Raw genomic sequence first — 26263 nt, 5'->3', positions numbered from 1 at the left:
CGGCAGGGCTGGCAGTCTGTAGCACACGGTGAATATTCTTCAGTTTTATTAAACTTCCCAAACATCTCAAGCTCTATTATGTGCCATCAGTGCCTAACTTCTTTATTTGGCTGGATGTCGGGGGCCAGAGTCGGGTCAGGTTCTATTGTATCATAAGCATGGCGCAGTCGTTTGGTGGGTGACAGGAATGATGAAATTTTATTCAATAACTGATGTTGCGCCACTTTCAGAAATATTTTTTACATCATTGTGACATGTGCCAGAACTCAGATATGCGCTTGTAAATTACTGCACAGCACTCGGCAGTTTCTGGCTAATGAATTCCAGCAAGCAATTTTCTTTGAGATTTGTGGAATATTTTTGCATTACGGATAATAAAAGTAAAAACTAATAAACACTTGCCCATGTAAATGAAGGGAAGTACATTACTTACGCTAAGTAGATTATGTGCATTAATTACAAGTAAATTACTTCCATGAGTGCTAGTGGACATGGAAAGCAAAATACTTGGTGTAATTGCGTATGTGTGCTCCTCCACGTGTTAAGCCCCAAGCCAAGCCTCCACCCATGCAGTGAGGTGTGGGATGATGATGAACACCAGCTGGTCCACGAGCTCACCTGTGAACCACAGCTCAGATGGAGAGGAAACTTTTTGATGGCAGAGGGTGAAGCTATAAATGATCCCATTAGAGGGTAAGTTGCATCTTAGCACTCTTGTGGACTCTTTCTTCCCCTATATTTTGTTTCAGGGTAGAAAACCCTTCCTCTTTTTTTGAGAATCAAAATCTCCGAGTCTGGGGTAAGAGCTGTTCCATCCTGATTCCCTCTTAAAATGATATTAGAGGAGAAAGAGGGATGTTTCACGGAGTGAGTGATAGCAGGGAGTGGTAACAATAGCAACAGCAAGGAAAAGGAAAGAAGAAAGGGAAATGATAAAAGCTCTGGCAGGGCTAGAATAGGGCCCACAATGCAGCAGGCAGCGCTTGGTGTGGCAGCAGCAGCTTTGGTCACTGCCTGGCACGGGTGCAGCAAGGCAGGATGGCAAGGGGCCAGCACAGGTGGGTTTGTGGCTCTGGTGCTGTATGGCAGGCACCAGCAATCATCTCTGTGCTGGGAGCTAATCCATTGCTTTGTGCTTTAATTCTGTCTTACCTTTAAATTTTAGTTTCAAATTAAATGTAATCTAGATTATTTGAATGGGATACAGTCTGCTTCCAGATTGCAGAACCAGCCTGGTGGCAGCATTTCTCCCCGTGATCTAATTTGTTTATTCCTAAAGGAAGGGATGCAAGATCTTGTTAATGGAAGCCTACAAAGATTGTGTTTTAATTTCAGCAAACAGGAAAGCTGTCACACTGTTATATGAGCAATGGAAAAATTATTAGGGGCATTATTACAGACACATTCATCCCATTAGCACAAATGGGAACAGATAGGCAAGGCTTCTGATGTCTCAGTGATCATTATGAGGGAAACGGGATTCCACATCAGTCTATAAAATGTATTGCCATTATTTTATTGATCATTATTAACATAAACATGATGAGCAAAGTGAACATGACTTTGTCAGAAGACACGTAGGTTCCTGGGGGGAAGAAGCCCTACCACATTTCTAAATACCTATCCCTGATCGAGGGTTTCATCATATTATTCATTCTGGAAACTGTGAACCAGGAAAGTTAAAAGGAAGAAAATTGCCACCATAAACCTAGGTGGTTTAACATGCAAATGATGTCTTTTATTCCCAGCAATAGAACTGCTAGATTTTTAATTTTACTCACTACGCTCAGTTCGCTGCCTGTGCAGATGCTGTAGTCCTACAACTCTGACTAGGGTCTAGCCGTATTTTCACGAGTAAAGCGTTGCCATTGAACATCTTTCAGATCTGTGATAATTTAATTAACCTACCCTATTCTGTCACTGCTCTTGTAGCAGGGGAAAAGGATTCAGACATCCAGGGAGTTATTTCATTGCCTGAGCACATACATCTCCAACACAAAAAGTCACAGAACAGTAATTTCCCCACCTGGAGATCTCACCGTGAGAGTGTTTAAATTATAGATCACCTTCATAGACATGTGTCAACTGCTTGGGGTAAGGAAGGAGCTTGGTCTCGGAGGAGCAGAAGCCAAGCAGCAGCACCGGTGCCTCTGTGGGGCCGTGCGCCGCGGGGCTGCCAGCCGGGGGGGGCGGCCGGTGCCCCCCGTGGGTTTTCGGAGGAGCTGTGTGATCGCTGCAGTCAGACACGCTCCTCCGAGGTATTTGCTCTTGCTCTGTCTTGTTTCTCATCGCTGTAAATGGTTCTCGGGGAAACGTCACAGAAATAGGAGCCGTGCCTGTTTAGACACAACTGTGGGTTTTCTGCCTGGCTTTGGCCACCGCCTGCTCGCCTCCCATAACCAAATGTCATCAGAAATCCCTCCGGCCTGGCCTTGTGCGCACAGCCAGGACGGAAATTTTCATTTCAGTGAAACAGCCTGGGCTCGATATCTGCCCGTGAGTGGGTGGCAGCCACTGAGCCTGAAAAATCCTGTTTTCTCTCGTTGTGAGAGCTGGGCCGTGAGCGTGAAGGAGGCAGCCTGGGCCATGATGCTGAGCCCTGCCAGGCGGCTGTGCCACTGCTGCGCCCAGCGGTGCCAAAAGGGGGATTTCTGAGGGCACCCCAGTGTGAGCAGGCATCCAGCCACCCCCCTGCTCTCAGAGAGCCTTTGTTCCTGTGGTCCTCCTGCCCCTCCAAGGTGACACCTCTGCCCCATGGCAAGTGTCCCCTGGGCTGGTCCCTTGCCAGCTGCATGTAGGGATCCTTCTGTCCCCAGACCATCCAGGGGCCCCAGGGTGCAGAGCCCGGTTCAGCAAGGAGCTGGCAGCTTGTGGCTGTCCCTGGCAGAGCCCAGCTGGACCAGAGCTGCCACCTGAATGAGATGAGTACAATTAACCAAGGCAGATTGGAATTGACACCTATTAATTATGTATTGAACAGCAAGAAGGCGATCACATGGATGCGTCAGCCAGTGACCTTGTAATGAACAGCGAGAGCCTTTGGGAGCTGGGGGGGCAGTGCTGTGGGGCACTCGGGGCAGGAGCACCCACAGCAGCACGGTCAGGACCAGTGCCCACCAGCAGCCCGGCACTGGGAGCTCACTGCTCCAGGGACACTGCACAGGCACCTCCGGGCACAGAGCATGCCGTGAGTACATGGTGTTATATTGAATTGACACACGTTATATTAAAATGCCTGTGCAGGCAATCTATTAAACGGCTGGTGCCTGGTCACATCAGACGGAGCTGAGCCTGCCCAGGCAGCTCCCGGGTGCTGGAGATGCAGGGGAAGCTCAGAGCCAGGTGCCACCACCTGGGCTTGCTGGAATCGCTGTGTGTCATTGCGTTTAACAGCCAGCTGAAAAACCCAGGTGCTTTTACAAGGCCAAATGAATTTTAAAAGTTTAAAGGTAAGTTTTGACCCTGCCACTTGTCAATGTGATGCTTTGCAGCTCTAAAAATAGAGCGTCTCTGACAGAGGAAAGATATTTTTGGAAAAGCTAGTTACTGCAGCCAATCTTGCATCGTTACTGGAGCCGTGCTCAGAGCCTTCTTTTAATTTCCTTCTGCACATAAGTTTTATGAAGTGCGAAAAAATAACCGGTGCATGCCCTTGAGGAGCAGCAATGCCCACTGGCACGCAGACAGCCAGCCCCACGTGTCTGTCTGTCTGTCTGTCCATGGGGGGCTCTGCTCCACTTGGGCAAAGGTGGAGCTGGGTGCTGGTGTCCAGCCCGACACAAAATGCTGTCTGTGTAAAAGTGCTAACCGGGAGGGCTGTCACACCAAGCTGTAAAGCACAGCTGAGGATACCGAGCCTGGCAAAGCGTGCATGAACATCTGTGCTAGCAAGGAGAGGAGGGCACGCAGCGTGGGAAGCTGAGCAGATTTGCACAAAGGTGGCAGCACCGGCAGGCGCAGGATGCTGTAAGCAAGGAGTCAACAGAGTCATGTTTTTGGAAGGTGACTTTTCTACAAGTAGTTTACATAAAAATAATAGGCAAGTGTGCGGGGCTGGCTATCACTCATTTGACATAAAAAGAGCATTTATCAGGGGTCACTGTCATGTTTCAGTTCCCCTTTAGCCATGCTTTTGTCAGCTTTAATTACACGGTGTGTCTGCTGGGCTGGAGCACATCTTGCTGTACGAGGCGAGGCTGTGCTTCCACCCTCGGAGAGTAAAATCTGCAGCCTCTGTGCCAGCACCTTCCCCACGGCACCACGGTGCCCAGCTGGGTGCTGGGGCTGGTGCTGGGGTGGTGGGGGGGACGTGACTCCTGGCCCCCACTCAGAGGTGACAAGCGTGCGGTTCCAAAAGCAGGCTAATGAGCTGCTGCAATCAGGTAGCAGGGATGGGAAGTGGCGGGGGCCCCAGGAGATGCAATTAGCCACCACTTCATTGCAGTCACTAACGCGAAGCCTGATGCGAGCCGTTAGAAATTCCGATCCCATGGGTCGTTCGTGTGCCCTCTGACGAACTGAGGGGAATGCCCCTGGCAGTTTATTTACTGAAGTCATTGCTGAAAACATATTTTGAGAGGGAATCTAAATATATGGAAGTAAGTAGAAATGATGAACTCCAGCTCAAAATGAATTCAGAAGGAGCAGGTAGTGAAGAGCATTTTTCTTTCTGTAAGCGCTGACTCTCCGCAGACAGCGAGCTCAGCTCTGCCATGGCTCCCTAAAAATAATGGCAACTGCCTCAGATGTCTCTTGCAAGAACCGAAATTAATACCATTCTTCATTAGAACTGACGTGTCCAAGTACTCCCCAAATGGTGAGTGTTAATAATCTGATTTCCAGTTATGAGCTGCGTGCTTTGGCCTTCGTGTCGTGGAGAGGTGGGAATGACGGGGTACCCGCACCTGTGGCTTCTGCAGGAGCATCAGGAGGGGAAAAGCTCCTGGAGGTCTGAGCTCAGAGCTGGAGGAGGAGGTCTGCCACGGGCAGTAAGGTTCCTGCTGCTGCAGGGAAGCCTGGCCTCGGAGCCACGGGGAAATGCCAGCCAAGCAGCCGCTGATGGCTGAAATGCGTTGCTGGTGGCTCTGTGACAATTTTTAATTATTATTTATGTCACTGAGCACTCTGCGTCTGAGGACATCAAGCAACTGCAACAGGCTATAGATAGGACTGTCTCCTCCTTCGCATCCTTTCCCAAAAAAGCTTGGGGAATGTGGGCAGAGCACACGACAGCACCCCAGCTTCCCTGCCTCCCTGCTGGCAGGTGAAGGCTCCTCCGTGCCGGAGGCTCCTCGAGGCTCCTGCAAATGCCAATCCTCAGCATTCAGCTGGCGTCTCCAGCCAGGGCTTTTTCCAGGTTGGAAAGGTTGTGCCATGACATCAGGAGTGTTCTCAATGAAAGAAATGAGAGATAAATCTTCAAAGACGCAGCCTCATTATCTATGTGGCATTTAAGCGTAATTTATGCCCAGCACCTTGCCACTTCCCTCAGTAGGAAATTGCATTGTTGGTTCCCCAACACTCAGCTTCTACGGCAGCCGTGTCAAAAATATTGAAACAAATTGATCCAACTGGAGTTCTCTCTGCATTTTTATTGCTGATTTATCCATGTGGGCGAGGCGCTAAGTGAGCTGTGATCCTAGGAGGAGACGGGTGAGAGCAGGAACACTGCCCAGGCTGGGGGCATCTCGGAGGTCAGCACGGTGAAATCATCCCACACACAGCCAAGGCCTGGTCCAGGGATCTGGCTGAATGCTCCTTACCTCGAGTTTTCCTTATTTTCCTTTTTAATCACATTGTAATTGGGGGAATCAGCAAAAGCATAAAAAAAAAAAAAAAAAGAAAAAAAAAAGAAAAACAAACAAACAAGATTAATGAGCAGCATCAGGGGAGAAAAAGCGTTTTCTGGCCAGAGTCCTTGGCAGCAGTAGGAAATAGATGCTTCTCTTGGAGAGTTTTTAGCTGGCGCTGAGTTGCCAGCTGAGGAAGTCAAGTGAAAAGCAAGTGCCTGGAACCCGAGTTCACCGCAGCCTCCCTCTGCTTAGCTCATTTAGTGCCTCAGCCTGAGCAGTGGGTATTTGGATGTTTATTCCCAGACTAAATTGCTTTTGGAGCTCCGGCTCGTTTGTCAGTGAAAGAGAAAACAAGCTGTCGTTTGGACTCACGGCCCTTGTGGCTCCTTCCCCTGTTTGCTGATGCTGTGGAAGCAGGCAGAGAGCATCCTCAGCCGCGGGCCAGCATCCTCCTCCTGCTGCCCTCGCCTGTGCTGGACGTGGCTCCGTGTGTCCCCCCGGGGGGTTTTGGCACCTGGACGTTTTTCCTGAAGTCCCAGGCTGGCAGCCAGCCCCACCACAGTGCCAGAGCTCGCTCCTTGGCTGCCCACAGGCACCGACAGCGCCGAGAGCAGCAGCTCCGGGGAGCTCCACAGCATCCCAGTGGCCTCTCGTCGGCAGCCCACAGCTCCGAGGTGCCAATGTTTGTGACTGTGGAAAGCTCGGCTCCCGGCGCTGGCACACGGCGAGAGTCTCACACATGCAGAACGGCGCTTTGAAGCTGCAAAATTTTGGGGGAAAAGTTTCACACGTTCATGAATAATCAGAGTTTGTACCAAACTGCGGAGCTTCCCGGATCCTTTGAGCTTCGTACTTTGCTCAAAATAAACACAGCCAGGTGTTCGCACAAATTAGGAGGTTGTCTGATATAGATTACGATCTAAGTACGAGTTGGGAAGTCTCTAGCAGTTGCTTATATGTGGCACTCGGTAGCAGCTCGTGGTGTAAAATTCCCTCTTCACTTGCATATACACCACTAAAATCTGGGGGCTCAGCTTTCTCACCCTTGTATTTGGTGCTTTGTTGTCAGTGTATGTTTGGGGATTGAAATGTTGTGCTTGTTTTTGCTTCAGGGGTTTCCATCTCCCTCCACGCTGCCTGCGGGGACGGGAGCACGGGGAGGCTTCGCCCGGCTCCTGGGTGCCACTCGCTGCTGCAGGCAGCCACACTGCTCGGCCCAGGAGCATCTGTGTGACCAAACGTGAGTAAAATTTGGGCTGAGACTCATCCCAGCAGGGATTTCTGGGGCTCCTGCAGTTGTTACACTTGTCTTTAAGCCTTTCCGTGGCACGGATCCTTGCAGCCTGCGCCCCGTTACGCGCGGTGGCGTTGCGTTTCCTCTGCCGTGCCTGGCAGTGAGCACCTTCCTTGCAGGCTGTGTTAATCATGGAAAGCTCATTACAAGGGAAAGATTCATAAAACCTTATCTTCGTTCTCAAGGTCTGTTTCACAAGGGTAGTAGAAGGTAATTTACTGATCTTTAGTAACTGCCATATGTTGGCCCGTGAAAGTCCTTGCGCAGAGAGGAGCTCCTCATACTGCGTTCTGCCTCTATTTCTCCATCCCAGCACTTTCCAAACCACTCAGCAAATCACTTCTGGTCTGCAGGGAAGTGATACCAGATTTCTTTTTTAAGCCACGCTCCTTTTGCGTAGAACTTTCAGAATTTACCCCAAAGTTTTGGGTAGGAAGAAGGATATGGTTTCCTTGCTTTTTGAGGTGGCATGAAGATAGGGACCCAAATGGAGACATGTAATGCCTCACAGGGATTATCAGAAACAAGCAATGGAAAGAAAACATGCCATAAATCCGAGCCTTTCTCTAAGCTCTAAATCTGTTACACATTAGACTGTACTCTTGTAAAACAAAAGTGACTGCACCAAATAGGGACCATTATTGTTTAAATATTTCTGCTGGGAAATGCTGCCTGAAGAGGAGACACAATAGCTGGCCTGACGCAGGATTTATCAGAGGAAGTTGGCACCGGTATATTTGTAGGGAGCAGAATATGCTTGTAGAGATTATTCCAGATTTACAGTGATTAATAATGGATTGGACATGGCAGACTTCAAAGGTTTGGCTCCCTCGCCGTTCGGTGGTATGGAGTTAAAATAGCAGATTTGATCCAGAGGTTTGGATGACTTCTGTCTCAGGGAGCGTGGCTCTTGGCCAGCCGGTGTCAGCTCAGCCTGGCCCCTTGTGAGCCGATGCTGCGGGATGGGAGCTCGCTGCTGCAGCCAGGGGCAGGGGTGGTCAGCAGCCGAGGGCTGAAACCAGCCGGCAGGGTCGGACATCCCTCCTGCAGAAATGTCTGCGTGCACGCAAGCCTCAGGCTGTCTTTAAAGACCTCCCAGCGTACGCCGTGGCTGTAACTTGTGGTGTTAAACAACACAGCCCTTCGGGACTCGAAGTCTGCTCTGTGAGGCAGGAGCTCTGTCTCTCACCCCGTCTGGAGCCTGTGCAAAGGATGGCATAAGAAACTGAAGACTTGTAAAATTAATATTAAAATAATTATGCTCTCAGAGATCAAATTAAATCTTGCATATGCTCCACCTGCATCTGTTTTCCTTCCCTGCTTGCTTGCGCTCTTGTGTGTGCGCGTTGATGTCAGATCCCTGCAACGAGCTAGGAAAAGGGTGGAAAGCGTGAGTTACCGCAGAGCGTCAGGAAAATGTCCTTCATAAGTGATAAATGTCTCCGTGTTAATCAAACGTTATTGTGTGTTACAGTTGGGAGGCATCTCAACTTGATGAAGACATTTTCCCGCTATCTGCTGTTATCTGGGTGCCTGGAAGAATTCCGGAGGAGCTCTCATCCTGCCTCCAGGCAGGGCTTATGGGATTTGCACCAGTCCCAGTTGCCATGGAGAAAGTGTTAGATAGCTTTAATACATCTGTGCGAATTTCTCCCTGGAGTTTTCCCATGACAAGCTGGACTGGAGGTAGCACATAAGAAGCTATAATCTTCCAACTGAATGAAAAAATGATGGATGGAGCATGAGGGGTGTAAACAGCTTAGTGAGGCTCCGACAGCGCACGGCGCGGCGGAACAAGGGCGCGGGTGAGAGGGGGCTCCTGGGCTGCACCTCCTGCGGACAGACCCCCAGAAGAGCTGCTGTGGAGGGCAGGATCCGGGGAAAAATATCTCCCAGGGAAAAACACGGGGAGCTGGGGTTGGGGTGTGCCATGCAGCCATGGGACAGGCGTCAGACCCAGCCCGAGCCTCTTTCAGCTCATCAGCTCATGTCAGCATGCGGTTGCTCCTGCTGTCTGCACTCTCTGGCCTTCAGCCTCACCTGGATAAACCTCCTCCAGCCTCTGCATGGCTCTTGAAGCATCGTGGTGCCCTCTAAAAAACATCCCTCCGGGGATGCCCTGCTCTCCCCTGGCCTGGCCCCGCAGCTCCTGCTCCCCGTCCTCATCCCCAGTCCAGGCGTGTGCCTCATTATTGCTGCTTCTGTCAATACAGCTAAGTGTTCCTGCTCCGCCGCCTTCTAATTAACATGCATTCAACTTGAATTAAAGGAAAGGAAATTAAATATATATTTGTTTTTGCATCAATGTATTCCAATTGAAAAATCCCAATGTTTACATTTGCTTGTTTGCTTTTTAAGCTGATGAAAACATGAATGATTCATAAAAACAAAGGAAAAAATAATTTCCAGCTCAGCATGCCAAGAAGCATGTCGTTCACCTGCCTGCATACCCCGAGTTCTCGATTTTGCTTTTTTTTTTCCCTCCAGATTCATCTGTTTGCCCTGCTCTTAACCAGAAGGTTGTTGAAGGAATGTGATGGAATCAAGCAAATCCAAGCTGGAAGTCTCCCGTGAGAGGAGACGGGAGGAAAACTAAGAGGAACAGAGGACAAAGTGCTGACTGTCAAACCCTTCGGTGGGTTTCTGCTTTTTGTGTTCAGAAATCGGGAAGCCAGGGGAAGCAGCGCTGGTACGCTGTGCTCAGAGCGAGCCTCCTCGCAAGCGATCCTTCTGTCAGTGCCTTCACTTTCCTCTTCCTTTCTGCTTTTCTTCCAACCCCCCAGTGGTACTTCTGGCTGCTTGGCTTTCTCTAAACATTATCTTTTCCGCAGTTGATGGGCTGTTGAAATATGAAGTCCATAAATCACTGGATAATGTCACATCCACTGCGGTGTCTGTCCTGTTCAGCCTCAGCGATCGCCCTGCCTGGCACGGAGGGAGCACAGGGCCTGGTGAGCAGCCCCCCCGTCCCGCAGTCTGGTTACCTCCTGCATGGGACATCACCGTTATTCCCAGGGGAACAGCCGGCGTGGGTGTGCTGGAAAACCAGCTCTGCTGTCCCCATGAGGTTCCCTAGGGTTTGCTGAGACCAACGTTGTAAAATTGCTGCCCAGCATTAAGAATTTAGGAGACATCCCCTGCGCCGGGATGCCCGGGTGCTCAGCTGGAGGATTGCTTGCCGTGGAGAGGAGAGGTGGCATGGCAAAGCATGTGCTTCTGCTGATACGCTGGGGTTAAAAAGTAATTAATTAGCTAGTTTATGGTGTTTTCCCATCTGAAATTAAAAACAAAAATTATGCAGAACATACAAGGTAATTAGGAAGCAGCAAGCTACAACACACCTTTAAATGAGAGCTCTAAAAAGCATGATGTTCGGCAGCAGATTTTTAATGTAACAGCTATTAAAAGCTTACACCCTCGATCGCATTCCTGGGAACATTCATCACGCTTCGACCTTCCCTCACGGATCCAGGTAGAGCCCTAGCAAAACCTGAATTTTTAATATTCCTGGTGCTTATCCATGATCAGATTTCCCATTTAAAATCTATTAGCCAAGATGAGAAAATTGGTTCATATTTTATGTGCCTAGTTTAATTTTTTTTCCTTTGCATTTACAACCGGCCCCTAGTGTTTCATCCACCCCCTGATGATTTAGCTGTGCAAGATGTTCCACCAATTTATTAGAGTGGAGTGTATGGAGCAGGTCATGCATATTAAACATGAAGTTTTTACTACAGTTGGTTCAATAATCTGAAAGAAAAACATTATTATATTTTTTTTTATTTTTTTTTTTTTTACTGTGTTACCAGCTGCCACTTCTGGAAGGGCAGCCCCCACTTCTGTCACCCGTATCAGTCATTGCCAGTGTGTATTTGCTGGCCTGGAGAAAATCTTTGGTCAGACTGGGGTTGGGTTTTTGTTAGTTTGCTCAGGCTGTCCTGCGAGGATGTGGCCGAGACATTGACCCCGGCACGGCACCGCGGGTTCGTTCCCACGCTGTGAACGCAATCAGGGATGAAATATTCCTGGGATAAGGCTGGCTAATTAGCATACAGTCAACTGCTGCTTCTCTGCTTTCGGATGTCTTTCACTTGTCAAGCTCGGAATCGTAACATAATTAGGATTTTTAGGACTAACGCTTTTACACGGAGCCCTGCGCTTCCTCTCCGGGCGCTGGGCAGGCTCGCCGTGCCGCGCGTTTCCTTCCTACCGGGCCAAAAATAGTGGTGGGGCTGTGATTGGCAGCCTGTCCTGGTAATTAGCCACAGGATGTCTGCTGCCAGTGGAAGCCAACGGAGACATCAGCAAAAGGGAAATCAGAGCAAACAACCCGAAACTGTGATCCAAGCATCTGCTGCTGCTGCAGTGACCGAGCTGGGTCCCCAGCCGGCCGAGGAGGGGCCGGTGGCCCCCATGGCGGGGGCCCTGCGTGAGACCTGTGAGTATTATGGGCACCAACCAAATCATTTCAACCATTTCAGAGGTCATTCTTTGTCAGCATGTTCCTTCATGGTTTTCCTTGTTTTTTCCTGCTTTCAGCCCATGTGGCTGGGTGCAGACAGGGGGATGAGCACGAGCAGCGGTGGCGATGCTGGGCTGAGCCGAGCGGGCAGTGGGAGAGCAGTCCTCATCCCCAAAGCACCAAGTCCTCATCCCCAAAATTCCGGCACCAAGCGTGGCAGCGAGGAAATGAGAAGATATCTTCTAGAGCTGAGATAAAAGCCACTGTATAAATAGCACCTATGCAAGGAAATACTGCGCCAAAAGCCAATGTTTGGGGGGATGTCAAAGGTAATTACTCTTCTCTGCTTTATTAGCCTCACACACGCTCGTGCTGGGTAATGACTGATCATGTTTATGCTGGTGCTTCCACAGTTTTCTCTGCATTCTGTGTTTCTATTCACTTTCCCCGCCTGTTTCCTCCCCGCCTTTATCTCTTTCTGGTATTATCTGTCTCTTCCTTTGATTTTAGGCTGCTCCTTTCTAAAAATGACAGGCGCATCTATATTCCCTGCAACAGCATCCTTATCTCCTGCCACGGGTGCGTCCTCTTGTCAGGCTCGCTCTCCAGATGGCTTTTTTGTGTCAGTCCCGCAGTGGTGGCACGCTGTGCCCGTCCTGCACCGAGGCACGGCGTGGGCTCTGCTGCAGGGGGAGGAGGAGCTGCTGGTGCACAGGGCTGGTTTCTGCCTCCCCTTTTTTCTTCCTCACCCTCAAGGGCTGGTTATCCTCCCTGGGGATCGCCTGCTCAGTGTGCTTGCCCTGCACAGGCTGAGCCATCTCGCACTGGCTGCCAGGAGCGGAGGGCATTGGGGGATGGATTTGCTGGAGGCAGAGGCCTTCCATTCCACCCCACGGCTCCTGAGTAGGAAGAAATGGAGAAATGTAACTAAGAGGTGGTTTTCCATGGGTCTCCTGCAGTGTGGCAGGAGCACAAGGAGCAGGTTTGGGCAGTGGGGCAAAGAGATGGCAGGGGCTCGTGCTACCCAAACCCCTCGCTGGTGGGGAGAGGCAGTGACACACGGTGCCTGCGGCTTCCTAAATTCACCTGGCACACCATGAAGAAAGAACAATGAGGACAACGTTTCCTCCCCAAAGGCCATTTTCCACCAAGTATTTAGGCAGCTGCAGCCGCAGATGGGTGACATCTCCCGTTAGCACAGGGACGGGTCTCCAGCTCCCGTGAAGATAAGCACCTGAACTTCTCAGTGCCAAGATCAGGGATGCTGTGTCTCAGAAGGAATTCCTGGCTGGAAGCTTTGGGTGCCCTGAAGCAGGAAAAGATCTGGTGTTATGGAAAAATTATGTTTGTTATGGGAAAAATGGTACACGGGAAGGGAGCTGCAGAGAGAGGAAAGGCCCTGGACGTGGGGGCCCCGTGCCCCACAGCAGCGCTGGCACCCAGCAGCTCCCATCACGGCCAGGAGAGGCTTGCCCGGGGTGCTGGTGATGCTCCACAGCCCCACAAGGAGCCTGGCACCCTGCCGTGCCCATGTGTGAGCTGTTCTCTGGTTCTGCACCTGGAATCAGTACAGGTGTGCTTGGGGTATTTGCTTGTCTTTAGAATACTTGGTTTGGTTTCTGAAGTGCTTGTTTTGGGGAGTAATTTCTCAAGCCTTGTCAGAGCCTCTTGCCATGTCTGCACTGAGTGAGTTTGAGGGCTATTTTCTAGTCTGCTTTCTTGTTTCTGTTTTGTTTTTTTTTGGTTGGCCCTAAATTTACTCTGATGTGTAACTCTGCTTTGTTTTGCTGACTTGGGCATGAAAAGAAAAACGTTATCATCATCCAAACCCCCCTACGAGGCATTCGTCTCTCGGGCAGCCAGCTGAGCTTTATGGGTTCTGCTTTTCTTGCTCCCGGCCCTATTCCCTTATTCCTGAGCCATTCCCTTCCCCTTCATCGGGCCTGGGCAGTCAGGGATGTGGGGGCACAGGGATGTGGGGGTGCTGCATCCCCACGGCTGTGCCAGCCCGGCTGCCCCTGAGCCCCTTCTGCAGGGAGAGCGCAGTAAATTGCAGCATGGCGAGGGAAGAAAACCCTGATATTTACAGATGACATTTAAGCCTGCAGAAGGCCTATGTATTTTACCCACTGTCACATTTAAAAGGCACTGAATTCATTATACCGTTGAATAAATCTTTTTTTCTTTTTTCTTTTTTTTTTTTTTTCAAATGTATTTATCCTGAGAAGAGCCTCTGCTTCTCAGTCAAGAGCTCATCCTATTAGGACAAAGGCTCCCGGCTCGGGAACGAGCAGCTCAGCTCCTCCGCTGCTGTGCTGCCTGTAGCTGGGGCTCAGCCCCACGGAGCAGGTAGAGATGCTGCTCATGGCAGGGCTGGGGGCTGGCAGGGCTGGGGGCTGGCAGCGTGAGCCCCTTCCTCACCACCGCTGCCCATCGGAGGGGTCAGGTCGCTGGGACGGAGCTCGGTGAGTCAGGCAGGGAAATAATCAGCTCCAAACCGACGTGAGGAAACGCTTGGTATTTTACAGCTTCTTCCGTGCACTTTACAGAAACTAATGGTTACACAAATAATACCTACGGGATGATAACAGGCTATAAATAATTCAGGGGTTCTCCAGCACAGAGCTGCACCGTGCAGGTTTGTGGAGCATGCGGACGCCCTGGGGCTGGCTCAGGCCCCCTCCATCCACAGGGGGCTGAAGTTGACACCCTGGCTAAGATGCCCCTGCTGCTCCCCCCACCTTGGCAGCCTGCAGCTTCTCCCTGCAGGTCCAAGCCCCGTGCCCCCTGCCCACCCCTGCCCCACCTTCAGGCGCAGCCGGCGGTGCGCGGAATTTCTCCTGCCTGCCCCGCTCCGTGCTCGAGTTGTGTGTGAGCTGCCTTGACGTCCGTCTGAGCTAAAGCAGCAGATCTATTTCTACATCTCACACGTGTGTCTAAGCTCGGCGTGCAGTGGGGATGTCTGCATGCTGCTCGCCGTGCGTCACGGCGTGCAGGAAACCACTCTGCCCGTGTTCGCACGAGCGTGGCAGCGTTTTTTTTATATATATATTTTTTTTTTTCCCTGCATACATTTGACTCTTTTTTTTTTGAGAGCCATTGTGTAGAATTTCCCCATCTGTGGATGTAGCAGTTTCAGCTTAGCTCCGGCTCTAAATATTGTGACAGCCTCTCTTCTGCAAGCCTAACGCGGAGTGTCGTGCGTGGTGACAGCCCCTCCGGCTCCCCCGCCAGCCGCGCACCGCCTGATGGAGCTTCCCGCAGCTGGCGGCTCGCCCCAGCACCACGCTGCCATCACCACCAGCAGAACCAGGGCTCAGGGCAGTGTCGGGCAAGCAGGGCTGGCCCCAGGACTGCACGCACCCGGCACAGCCCGAGCAGGGCTGGTGGGGTCTGTGGATGTCCCCACCACGCCGGTGATGCTGCAAAGATGTGGTCCCTGCATGGCTCAGGTGGCACCGTTCCTCCCGTGGTGTGCAGGGCTTGGACTGAAATACGTGGGGATTTTTTAGATTGAGGAGGCTCGTCCCTTGACACTAACCCATTCTGCATGACTTATGCAATGAGCTTGATCTCTTAATAAAAACATGAGCAGGAACGGCGGTGGCAGGACCCACGGCTCAGTAAGCCCAGAGAACAAAAATCTTCCACATCACAACTGGGAAACGGCTTTTTCCTCGGCCCATTTTGTGGGGAGAAATTGATCCGTCTAATCTCTTATCTGCGGCTATGAAATTGTATTTCCCTCTTAATAGGCCTACAAATGTTACAGATGAATAGTTCATAGACATGCTGCAAATGGCAGGAATGCTAAAAGGAGACGTCGGATTTGTTCACTTTTGGTTGCAGAAACCAACACACAAACATCTGGAACTGCAGTCAGCTTTAACCCCCTCCATGGGGACCTGTCCCAGAAATGATGTTTTCACCCGATTCCTCCTTAAATCAAGTTGGGGATGTCTCTTAAGAAGTTGTGCTTATTTTTTTTTCTTACATTCTGTTTGATTCAATGGTATTAGGATTGCAGATGTGGACAGCCTGCGGATCCTTGTCTTGCACTGAATATTTTGATAGCTGGGGGGAAAGCTTGCTACGGGACTGATGAGAAAAACGGCAGGAATCACGGTGGCAGCCCTGATTGCTGGCTCCGCTAATTTGCTCTGCATGTGGAAAGCCACTGCAGGCTGGTCTTCCAGCCACCAAATGCCCTAGATATCTCAGGTCCCCACCAAAGTGACAATGAGCTCCTTCGAGCCGAGGGGCTCCCGTGTTCTCCTCCGGTGCTGTTGCCTCCTCTTCGCTCTGTGGGTGTCCATCAGTGGGCACGGAGTGCGGTGACTGCCGCCTGTGTGGGCACGCTGCAGCTTTCTGGGCAATGGCACTTAGAAGTTTGCTGGCGCTGGCTCTGTGCTTCAATATTTGGGTTGCAAAAATGCGATCTGACAACGTTCTTTTAAACCTAAATTCCCTTTCTCGTGTCTGACAGATGCTGTCTCATCTGCCAGCATCCCCAGCGCGAACGCGATGTGTCAATGTGAAGTGCTCCCAGCTGCGTCCGTCCACTCCGCTTTCATTCCCAGGAGAGATTCCTGGGATGAAAACCAGGTTGGCGTGATGGATCCAGCAGAGGTATGAAATGCTCGCTCCAGCCGGGGAATGTGGTGCTACAAGCGAGAACCCCAAACCACCGAGGAGATGGTTCAGGATGAGGGAAGCAGTGGCACCGTGCCCAGCTCCGGGTGGGATGTGGGACCTGAGGTCAGCCTGAGGAGCACCCACTGCCCTGCGCCCTGCCTTCTCCTGGCAAGCAGGAGATTTGGGAAGCACACTGTGCCCCCTGGAGTAGTCTGGGCAATGGGTTTGGAGCTCCCACAGCAGCCATTTGGGGAGGCGTTCCCATGCGTCCCCTGCCCAACCCAAGGGACCGGGCTCCTCGAAGGAAACGGCTCCGCAAAGCGTGCCCATGCCAGGGCCGGCTCTGCAGCACCAGGAGGGATTAATCGCTTTATCAGCCAAATACAGGTGGGTTAACACAGTCACTTAATCTCTGTTTAAGCAGCTGATGCTTAAAAAAATAGCCTAAATTGTATTTGCCAATGAGGTCTTTACGGTAACTGTTCCTGTTGGTGTGGCTGAGTGCTGTAATTTAAATGTAATGAAGAAGGTAGGGAAAGGGGGAGGGGGGTGGCTGAATAAAAGGCAAAGCACTGTTATTTTCTCTATATAAATATATTTCTCTGGTAAAAGTTATATCAATAAGCTATCATTTCATTCACTACAGCCCATCTTTCCTCAAATAGCCCATCTGTTAATACAAATCTGGCGACACTCTGCTTCATTTGTCTCGATTGTGCTCAGGGCAGCAAAGCCGGCTCAGAAAGCATTTGGATTTTCAGCCCCCACTATTGGCATTCATTTATCAGCTGTGGGCAAAAAAAAAAAATAAAATACAATAAAAAAATAAATATATCCAACAGGTCTCTGTCCTCGTGTCAGCGAGCAGAGGCACGTGGTGGCAGGGACGTGTCCTCAGCTGCCTCCTGCGTGCCAGGCGATGCCCGGGCTGAGCAGCAGCCGCCCCACGTGTTGGTGCTGCCCATGTGTGAGCACAGCCCGGTGCCTCTTCCACCTTTTTTTTTTTTGTTCTAATCACTCGTACCTTCGTTTTTGTTGTGCGCTTCTGGAGATGAAACACCCCTGTCTGTTTACAGATCGCTCTGTATGCAGAGGAGTCGCTGCTGTCTCCTATTACCGCTGGATAAACACTGCTTGCTGCACAACATGACTTTGAGCGATGACAGGAAAACACTCGGTGCTGTCACACAGATAAAAGCCTGGCGTCCTCGGCACAAAGAAGCCGCAGCAGCAACGAAGTGATGGGGTTTATGCAGTCGATATTAAAAAGTCATTTGACAAAAGGCTGGAGGGAGAGGCCGCGCGTGTGGCTGGCCGCTTGGTCACAGAGCTCGGGCGTTGGAATCGGGTGCGGATTATTTGGGGAATCAGCTGCAAGCTGCCCCATGGGGCAGAGCAGCCCAATGCCATCCCAAAGGCAGCTCTACCGCAGGGTTTGGAGCAGAACAGGGAGGCCACAGGCTGGTCTCATCCTCTCCTGTGCCAGGCCTTGCTGCGTGGCTGATCGCCACCTTTGGCTTTTCAAGCACTGTGATTTCCCCACCCTTTTTCCTTTGGGCAAGGAATTCACATTTTCTTTTTACAGATGGAAAAAAAAAATGAGGCACAGGCTCAGGGGGCAAGGAAAAGGGCATAGAAAAATAAGCTTTTTGTGGGGTGCCTGCCTAAAGTACAGACTCATTGCCTGGGAGAGCCAACGCGCTGGGTGCAGCACTGGCTCAGGAAGAGCTTTGGTCCCCCCGAAACGCAGCTGTAGGACACACAGAGACTCCTGAAATCGCAAATCAGTCTCCTACTCATACCATTACAGACAAGACTGAGCAGGAAAATGTGAAAATAACTCTGTCATCTGAAGAAACAGGCTTTATCTCCTCTGTCTGTGTTTTAATACAGGAAATATCACCTGCTTCTCCAGCTCCTTTCATAGGCAGAGAATTTATCTGTGAGCAAGCTAAGCCAATATAAGTTGAATAATATTTGTTGATTAATGTAGTCAATGAATTTCATATTTTCTTTAAAATATTTGCTGCATATTTCTGTAAATTATTCATCCGGTTTATAAGGCAAAGCAAATATTTGTGAATAGATATGAATTATGTGATTTATAAAAATGAAATATTCATGAGTCATTTTCATTATTCACCTCGTCCAGGAATTGCTACATAAATCTGATCAGGCAAATAGATTTGGTGAAGCTCAGCCCAAATTTATGGATGTTGTGGAGCTCGCTGGCTCCAGCACAGAAAACCAGAATGCATTTGGACCAAGTGTTTGCCTTGCGTGTTTGACGACGCTTTGCCTCCTCCAAGGTAGGCTCCAAATCAGATGTGCGAAGTCCAGAGCACTAGATAAAAGCAGTTTGGGGTTCACAAAACAGCTGGTTTCCTCAGCTGCAGGAAGGCTGCCCTTGCACAAGGTGCTCCTCAGGAGCTGTGCATCGAATAAATGGAGTTTGCTGCACAGCAATGCCATTCCTCACCTTAAAGGAGAGGTAGGGAAAGACATGAAGACAGAGCCCTTGGTGTGCTCTGCAGCACCCACTCACGTGAGATGCCTTCCTTACCCTGAATTTTAGCAGAGGCAAGGGGGGGATGAGGCAAAAAATCCTCTCCCCAGCACCGAAGCCCCTGTCAAGGGCAGCGAGGACGCGGGCGCTGCTGGGAGGCCAGGCAGTGCCGCGGGGAGGGCGCAGGGAGAGGTGCTGTGATGCGGAGGTGGCTGGGGAGGGACAGGAGCAGGCAGCGAGGCGCCTCCTGAAATGATGGCAAAGACACTGGAGGTTACAGAAATATATGAAAAAATCCATCAGCAGGACAACGGCAGCTCGGAGATGAGCTGGGTGTGAGGCAAGCTGCATCCCCCGTGCCAAGGGCTGGGAAAATACAAACGACACCCGGCGGTGCTGTTGCAGGCAGTAGTGTGAAGCAAAGCCCAGCTGTGATGCAGTGGCCTACAAACCCTCAGTGAGGAAAAGTGTGGGAAAAGCTAATTGCAGAGCACCTGGGAAAGCTGCAGCACCAAGGGAGAGCCTCTGCGACAGCCCCAGCCCGGCTGCAGCAGGACCCAACCTCACAGGGCAGGAATGAGCCTGGAAACGAATCTGGTGCCAGCCCTGGTTAAAAAAGTAAATTCATTTAAAAAACTCGGTTAAGCACATGCTTAACTTTTAGGGTGTGAGTAATGCCTTCGACTGCACTGGGACTGTAGATCTGCTTGAAGTTATGCATACTCTAAGTGCGTCTTGGACCGGTGCCACCCCGCTCGCTGCTGTTCCATAATGAACTCGGCTTTTTTGCAAGCTGCAAAATGAGCACTCAAAAATTCAGCTTTGGGGACCTTCATATTTTCCAAAGTGTTAAAGTGCTTTCTTTTTAAATAGCAAGCTTCCATTTAGAAAATAGACTGCTCCACAGACAGCATTATACATCTTCTGCTACCGGGGTGTTTTGCTCAGCACTGCACGGGGACATCATAAAAACCATGTGCTTAGCGGAGTGAAATTGCTGACTCTATTACCCCGGTCAAGGAAAACTGTCCGTCTTCATCCTCCCTCTTATTAATCAGGAGAGGGCTGGCGATTCGGTGCTGTTCTGTACCGTGCATCCCAGATGCGGAGCCAGAGCTGAGAAAGCTGATTCAGTGGACATCCTTTGGGGAGGCAGAACCTGCGGGCTCGGCTCCTCTCTGCTGGAGAGCTCAGGTCAGTGGCTGCTCCTTGGTGACTTCTCCTTGCTGCTGAGCAGGACGGGAGGCAGCAAAGGACCGAGTCCCCAGGTGAGGGGTGGGCATTGAGGGCAGCGGGGACCACGGGGGGCTTTGTCTGCCCCAGGCAGCTCCCTGCGCCCAGCCGGCATGCCAGCTGGCAGCCCCTCTCCGGAGGTCACATTGCTATCAAACAAGGCAGAAGCAGCGATGCTTTATTCTGGCCAAGGCAGATCTTGAATTTTCACACTAAACTCAAAATCTGCTCAACCGTGGGATGGTATTTTTCTCCTTGCCGTCTCTGGAATATCCACAGAGAAGCCATTTATCAACACTGTGTGCGCATCCAATCTCCAGGGCCCTCTGCTTCACCTCCCATTATTGGCCATCTCCACAGCACTTAATGAGGCAGGTATTTAGAAGAAAGTGCCTAATGAATTTGAAAAGTTTTTGACCCTTTTATTGCAACATCTCAAATACCATGCGTCTGGAAAATGGTTTTAATGTTGCATAGACCATTATAACCCGATGTATTTATTCTAGGCATTCTGCTCTGAGATGTTTAACAGTTTTGGGAATGCAGCCAGCAGGCTCAAGCAGTGGGACATTCAGCTGGCAGGACTTTTCCTTAGAGGGAGGCTTCCGTCTAATGCTCCCTTCCCGTACGCCTTTCATCCCCTGCCCAGCAAGCTTGGTGCTTTGTGATGCAGCTGGAGGTGGAAGTCAGCATGTGCCTGTGGTCGATGCAGGGAGAGCCAGCGCTGCTGGAGAACAGGGGCTGGTGCAGCTCTAACAGGAGCCGTGCCTGCCCACCCAGCTCATAAATCCTAGAAGGGAAGCCTGCTTTGGGAAAGGTAGGTGCCTGACCAAAATCTGCTGCTGCTAAACTTTTGCAATTCAGCCTGAAATTCAGCTTACGCACAGCCTCTGACGCACAAAGTCTCACCATTATTAGGGCCGAAAGGGCAAGCAGAAGCCATCTGTGATTGCCTCCCCCCTTTGATAAGAGGCTGCAGTGCTGGCCGTGGGTCAGAGGTGGGCTCAGGCACCAGTAGGTGCTGACCTGCAGGCTCTACACGGACACCCTTTGTGCTGGGGTGGCAGCACCCAGGGAAGCGCTGGGCACAGGAAGGGCAAAATCTCTTTTTCAAGAATACCAGCGTTCCCATAAATATGCCTTTCCCACAAAGGGCACGCAGGCTGCTAATCTGCTCAGCAGCTGCTGAGCTGCCAGCTGCACGGCGGTGACTCAGGGGCTCGGGAGCTGCAGGGCTCAGCGGCACCGGGCACACCTGGGTCTGCTCGGAGCATGCCTTTTGCTGTATTTCCATAAAGGACGAGTTCCTGCGAAGCGAAGGATTTTTTGGGGAAACCAAGCGCCGGGTGGGGACGTGAGCTCAGGCTCTGTAAGGGTACACAGCTCTAGTGAAGGAGAGAAATTGCACCCTGGGGTTAGTGCAGCTAGAAATACGCCTTCCCATACCCGTCTGCATTCGTTTGGTTTTCTTCCTGGCTTTAGATCATCTCGACAAAATAAAGCACAGCGTGCCGGCGAGTCAAACTTTACAGTAGTTTTGGATAATCCAGAACTTTGAACACAAAAGTGAAGGGTTTGGTGACCTAGAGATGACTGAAGCTCTGAAGGGCGAGGCAGTAAATCGGCCCTCGTTCACCAGCCGTGCTCCAGCGAGACTCGCGGGCTGCGTCTGAAATGCATCGCTGCTCCGGTGTTATGGGATGCTCGCTGATTTATTGTGAGCATCTCACAATAAATACACGGTCCCAGCTTCCCGGAGGCGTGCTGCAGGCAGGGCAACGTCCTTGCACTTGGGCTCGTGCAGCTGGGGAAAATCCCTCCTCGGCTGAGTCCTAGGACAGGAATCTCCTGTAAAACTGCTGCTGGTGGCAGGTAGAAAATCACAAAAAGCAGCTGCAGCAGTCTCCGGCCTCTGGAATTTTTATTATTTTTTTTTTAATTTATTCTTTTCTTCCTGCTTTGTCAAAGTGCTTTTTTCCTGAGTCTTTTATTTTTTAAAAAGAAAACCAAGATCCAATCTCCAGTCCTCCAAGGGACATTAATTGCTGCAACTTCAGAGCATGCTGGGCCTGTCATTAAATCTTTGCTCAGCAGCGGACGGACTTGGAAACCACTTGTAGCCCTCAGAGGGAAGGGAGGGACATGCCCAGGTGAATCAAGCGCATGCCTTCAAGCACCAGGAGGATGTCTGCCTTCCCCATAGCAGGTGGAAATCCCATCACAAATGCTGAGAGTGCCAAAAACCCTGTGCCCAGCGGGGACAGCCCTGCCTGGGCTGGAGACCGGCCGGCAGCCCCGCCGGGATGTTTGTTTGTCAGCGTGAGGAAACGAACACAGCCAAAGTAATGATTAGCTCGTGGCGATATCCACTATAATTTTAAGGTCTGTTAAATATGATTTAAATATTTTTTTACTCATTAGCAATAATTTAGAATGGTCCTCTTTTTTTCAGAAACTTCAAGTATGATTGTAATAGCTTTGTAATTTTGGGCTCTATCATTAAAATTAATGATATCCTAATGCTCTATGTGCACTAGAAAAGTCTGATCAGTTTTTTTCCCTTTATATATCATTACTAATAGAACATTTTAATGGCTGTAATTTCCAGCTCTGTAGATGGGGACCTAAAAATAGGAAGAAAGCCTATTCCATCATGCCATGCCAGCCCCTAAATAATTCAATTACATAGTCTGGAATATCTGTTGCTGGGTGTGTTCCCAACTGCAGATAACAATAAGTATGAGATATGACTTTTAGAGAAGGGCTTATTAGTGCAATGTCTTGACATCCCGACCCCAACGAGCTGCTGCTGTGGATGTCAGCGTGCTGCCGGGAGCACAGAGCAGGGGGAGCCCCGAACCATCCCAGCATCCTGGTCTGATTTGTGCTTTGCCTCTCCCAGGTCCTTGCTCCAGTTTTTGTACAGCTGATTTTTGGTCCTTTTTGAGGTCAAACTACTCCTACTACCGTCGTACTGGTGGCTCATCAGTCTCACCGTTATTTTTCTGCGTCAAAATGTTCTTCTGCAACCTGCTCTCCTCCAGTGTCTGCCACTCTGCAGGAGAGCGGAGAGGCCGTGGCAGCAGTGCCATCGCGGCCAGCACCGCTGGGGAAAAGTCAGGGAGGTCCAGGAGCTCCCGCAGAGGAGAGGAAACAACTTTTATACATCTTTATTAACTGTTCATTAATCACATCTGAAAGAGGAGGATGTGGTCTGGCCTAGAGCGGCAGCAATTCCACTGCAGCTCCAGCCACTTAGTAACCACCGCCGGAGATATCAGATCGTTTGCAGCTAGACGTGACACAAAAGGCCAAAATAATTAACAGAGACACAGCTCGTGGTCCAGAAGCCTCTGCAAAAAAGTCCCCGGTGTCCTCAGGCACTTGGCAGTGCCCACCACGACCTCTCGGAGCAGTTACCCACGGTGGGAGCAGGGACCCACTGGGGGAGCCTTGCCTGTGATGTGGTTTTCACTTCCACCTGGCTCCAAAAAAACAACACAGAGGCGTATCATGTGCTATATTAAACACAATGGCTATATTCTTTCTTTTATTGTCTCTCTTCCAGTTTTGCACTGCCCAGATGCACCGTCCCGGCGAGCAGACCTGTGCCGGGAAGGATGCACTGAGACTGCGCAGATCCATGCATGCAGACCGAGATGAGATGCTCACCTTTGTGGCAAGTTTTCCATAACATTTGTGAGGTCTTAGCTTTTCTGTGGGCTCCCCTAGGGTGCCTGAAAATCACTTTGTGCCACTGCACGGGGAGTGATGGTCGGCCCCAGGAGAGATCAGGACAGCATCTGGACCTCACCCCCTCTCCAACAGTGACCCCTCGCCAAGGGGGTTAGGTCGAAATAACTATTTAGTTGGACGCACCCAGAACTCCCCCAAAGCCCAGCAGACTGTGAAGTTTAAAGTGTTTCCTCATTTGCATCCATGTAGGCCTGGCCTGCCTTGTAATGCATGTTGGCAATTAAAAATCGCCTTCTTGTCTCACTCGAGGGGCTCCTCTGACTGGAACGTCATTTATTGCTTAGTGAGGAGGCCTTTTATTTTTTGGCATTTATTTTCCTGTGGTATTTTCAGTGTTTGGAAGAAAAAGAAAAAGCCAAACAATAACAGAAAATCAGTGCAGCCTTCAGTTACTGGGCTCAGAGCAGGAACTGGTGCCTCCAGTCTGTGCTGTCAGAGCTCGGGCTGGCTCACACAGCCTGGAAACCCTCCAGGATGGCAAAATGAGCACCTGGAAATGGTGTGCATTGAATGCCCTGACCTGTTAGCTGACATCCATCACATCCAGTGGGCAGGTGAGGTCTGCAGTGCTTTGAGACATCGGCTGAGGAGCGAGAGCGGAGGAACAGGCACGAGGCAATTAAGGAAATCTCAGTAAATGTGAAATCAGATATGAAAGGGGGCCGAGAGCAGATCGGTGCAAGCTGGTTGAAGCAGGAGGCTGAGCCAGCCCCGGGCTCGGCAGCTTCGTAGAGCGATGGCTCTGTGCAGAGGAGCCAGCCCTGCCTGGCAGTTCCAGCACATGAAATCCAAATGCAGCACGAGTCGCGGCTGCCTCGCTTGCTGCCCTGTTCCCCTGCCTGCAGGCTGGCAGCGCCGTGTGTTAGATGCAAAATGTGCTAGAACGGAGCCCAGGGGCTGCTAACCTGATTCAGCCGCTCCCAGGTGCCAACCTCAGGGCATAAAGAGGCTCCACGGGGAAGGAAGAATCAAAGAAGCTTGAGGAAAAAAGTAAATTTGTTCTCAGGTGGGACATAAGCGAGGGCAGACTGGCAGTGTCTGGTCTTGGTATCAGACTATTACATCAGGTCCCTGAATCAATGTTTACCACGGGATGATGCATTTAATATAAGTTATTGCAAGGAGCTAATATTAGCCAGTTGCTAACTGTGTGTTCAGAAGAGAAAAAAAAAGCCTTTTATTCCGCCTCGTCTTCAGTTCCCAGCACGGCAACGCTGTTTCAGTTTACTTTTAATGTTAAAGTTTGAGTGCCAAGGGGAATACTTTATTCCCTGAAGAGTAGCATCTACAACAGCAAACTGTAGGATAATAATACATCAATTTCAAATTGGCAACAGCACACTAAGTAAAAACAAGGTGCTGCTCTTTCCAACGCGCTGATTTACAGTATATCAAACCTGACCCTGTCTGCACTTTCCCTGCAAAAGGAAGTGATTATCTGCTTAAAGCCATTCACCAGAACACATAGCTAGGAATTTTAGGTGCAATATTCTGTATTTCAATTACTCTATGAAAGTGGCTCGCCTGAGTCCCTAAATTATTCAGGCTGTGTTTTGCCATAAAACTGGCAGTGCTCATTCAGCACCGAATCCTACCGGTTCCTTCGAATCCTACCGAAACATACATATTTTAAAGACGCAATTATCTAAAAAATATCAGGCTTATCTATGTTGATCATTTGAAAGACCCAGGTCTGAAAATTTGACATTCTAGAGGAAGGATTTATTCTTTATCATGTTCATATGAGGATATTATGATGCTTTTCTTATCAGTCTATTAAAGTCTCTCTAGCTGGATGTCAGCTGTGCTCCTTGCCAGTGCATCCAGCCATCCCCAGACTCCTGATGTTTCTGTTCCTCCACTGCAAGGTCACGGACTGCAATGGTAGCGTAGTTGGAGGACTAAAGCTGTCACCTTTCAAGGCATTTTAAGCAATGGTGATTCAGTTCACTCTGATTAGCAAATGTACTTTGCTTTGAAAAGTGCAGAATAAAAACTTTTAGAGAAGGCAGATCAGATCCATAAGATAAAAAACTTTAAAAAGACCTGGCCAGATTCCCGAAGGGGAGCGTTGATTAGCTCAGCACCGAGGGTGACATCCTGCAGAAGGGACGTTTCCAGCAGTGCCGTGATGCTGTGCTCCCTCCCAGCGCTCACATTTCCTGCAGGCCACCATCCTCGGCTGCAGCTTGCCCCTTGCCCACGCTGCCGAACCCATAGCCAGCAGCTGTAGTTAGTGGCGAGGCGATTGCCATTTGAACTGTAACCTGTGTGAAGGAGAAAATGGCTTTATGGTGACCGTGGTGGGCAGTGCAGGAAGCCTCGGTGCCGTGCTGCTGAGCTCCGGGTGCGCTGTGAGCAGCCGCAGAGCCTCCGAGCTGTCAACGTAATGTGTTCCTACAGCGATATATTCAGCCTCTGTGTTCCAAACAGATACACTTTCCTATCTCAGAAATACAAATCTGTTGTTATCGGCTGCATCAGACTTCTCCTTCAGAGTATTGTTCCAGTATCGGTTATACGAGTGTTGTGGTGTTAGAAAAGATGTTAGAAAATATTCAAAGCTGTGCTTTGCTCTCCTTCTC

At 50.3% G+C, this 26263-nt stretch overlaps 1 long non-coding RNA gene across 3 annotated transcripts; it reads left to right on the top strand.

The window, feature by feature from the left end:
* The first annotated feature begins 711 nt into the window (after window positions 1-711).
* On the top strand, window positions 712-23469 carry LOC137843446 (uncharacterized). 3 transcript variants are annotated; one of them, XR_011089529.1, is made up of 6 exons: window positions 712-799; window positions 6905-7032; window positions 9574-11524; window positions 11626-11877; window positions 16035-16177; window positions 17260-23469. It is a non-coding gene; the product is annotated as an uncharacterized lncRNA (long non-coding RNA). The 3 variants fall into 3 exon arrangements; XR_011089528.1 differs by having other exon boundaries at window positions 16035-16570; XR_011089527.1 differs by having other exon boundaries at window positions 16035-23469.
* The last annotated feature ends 2794 nt before the right edge of the window (window positions 23470-26263 follow it).

The sequence above is a fragment of the Anas acuta genome, chromosome 22, assembly GCF_963932015.1.
Source record: "Anas acuta chromosome 22, bAnaAcu1.1, whole genome shotgun sequence".
Taxonomy (NCBI): Eukaryota; Metazoa; Chordata; class Aves; order Anseriformes; family Anatidae; genus Anas; species Anas acuta.
This window is presented reverse-complemented; position numbering and strand designations above follow the sequence as displayed.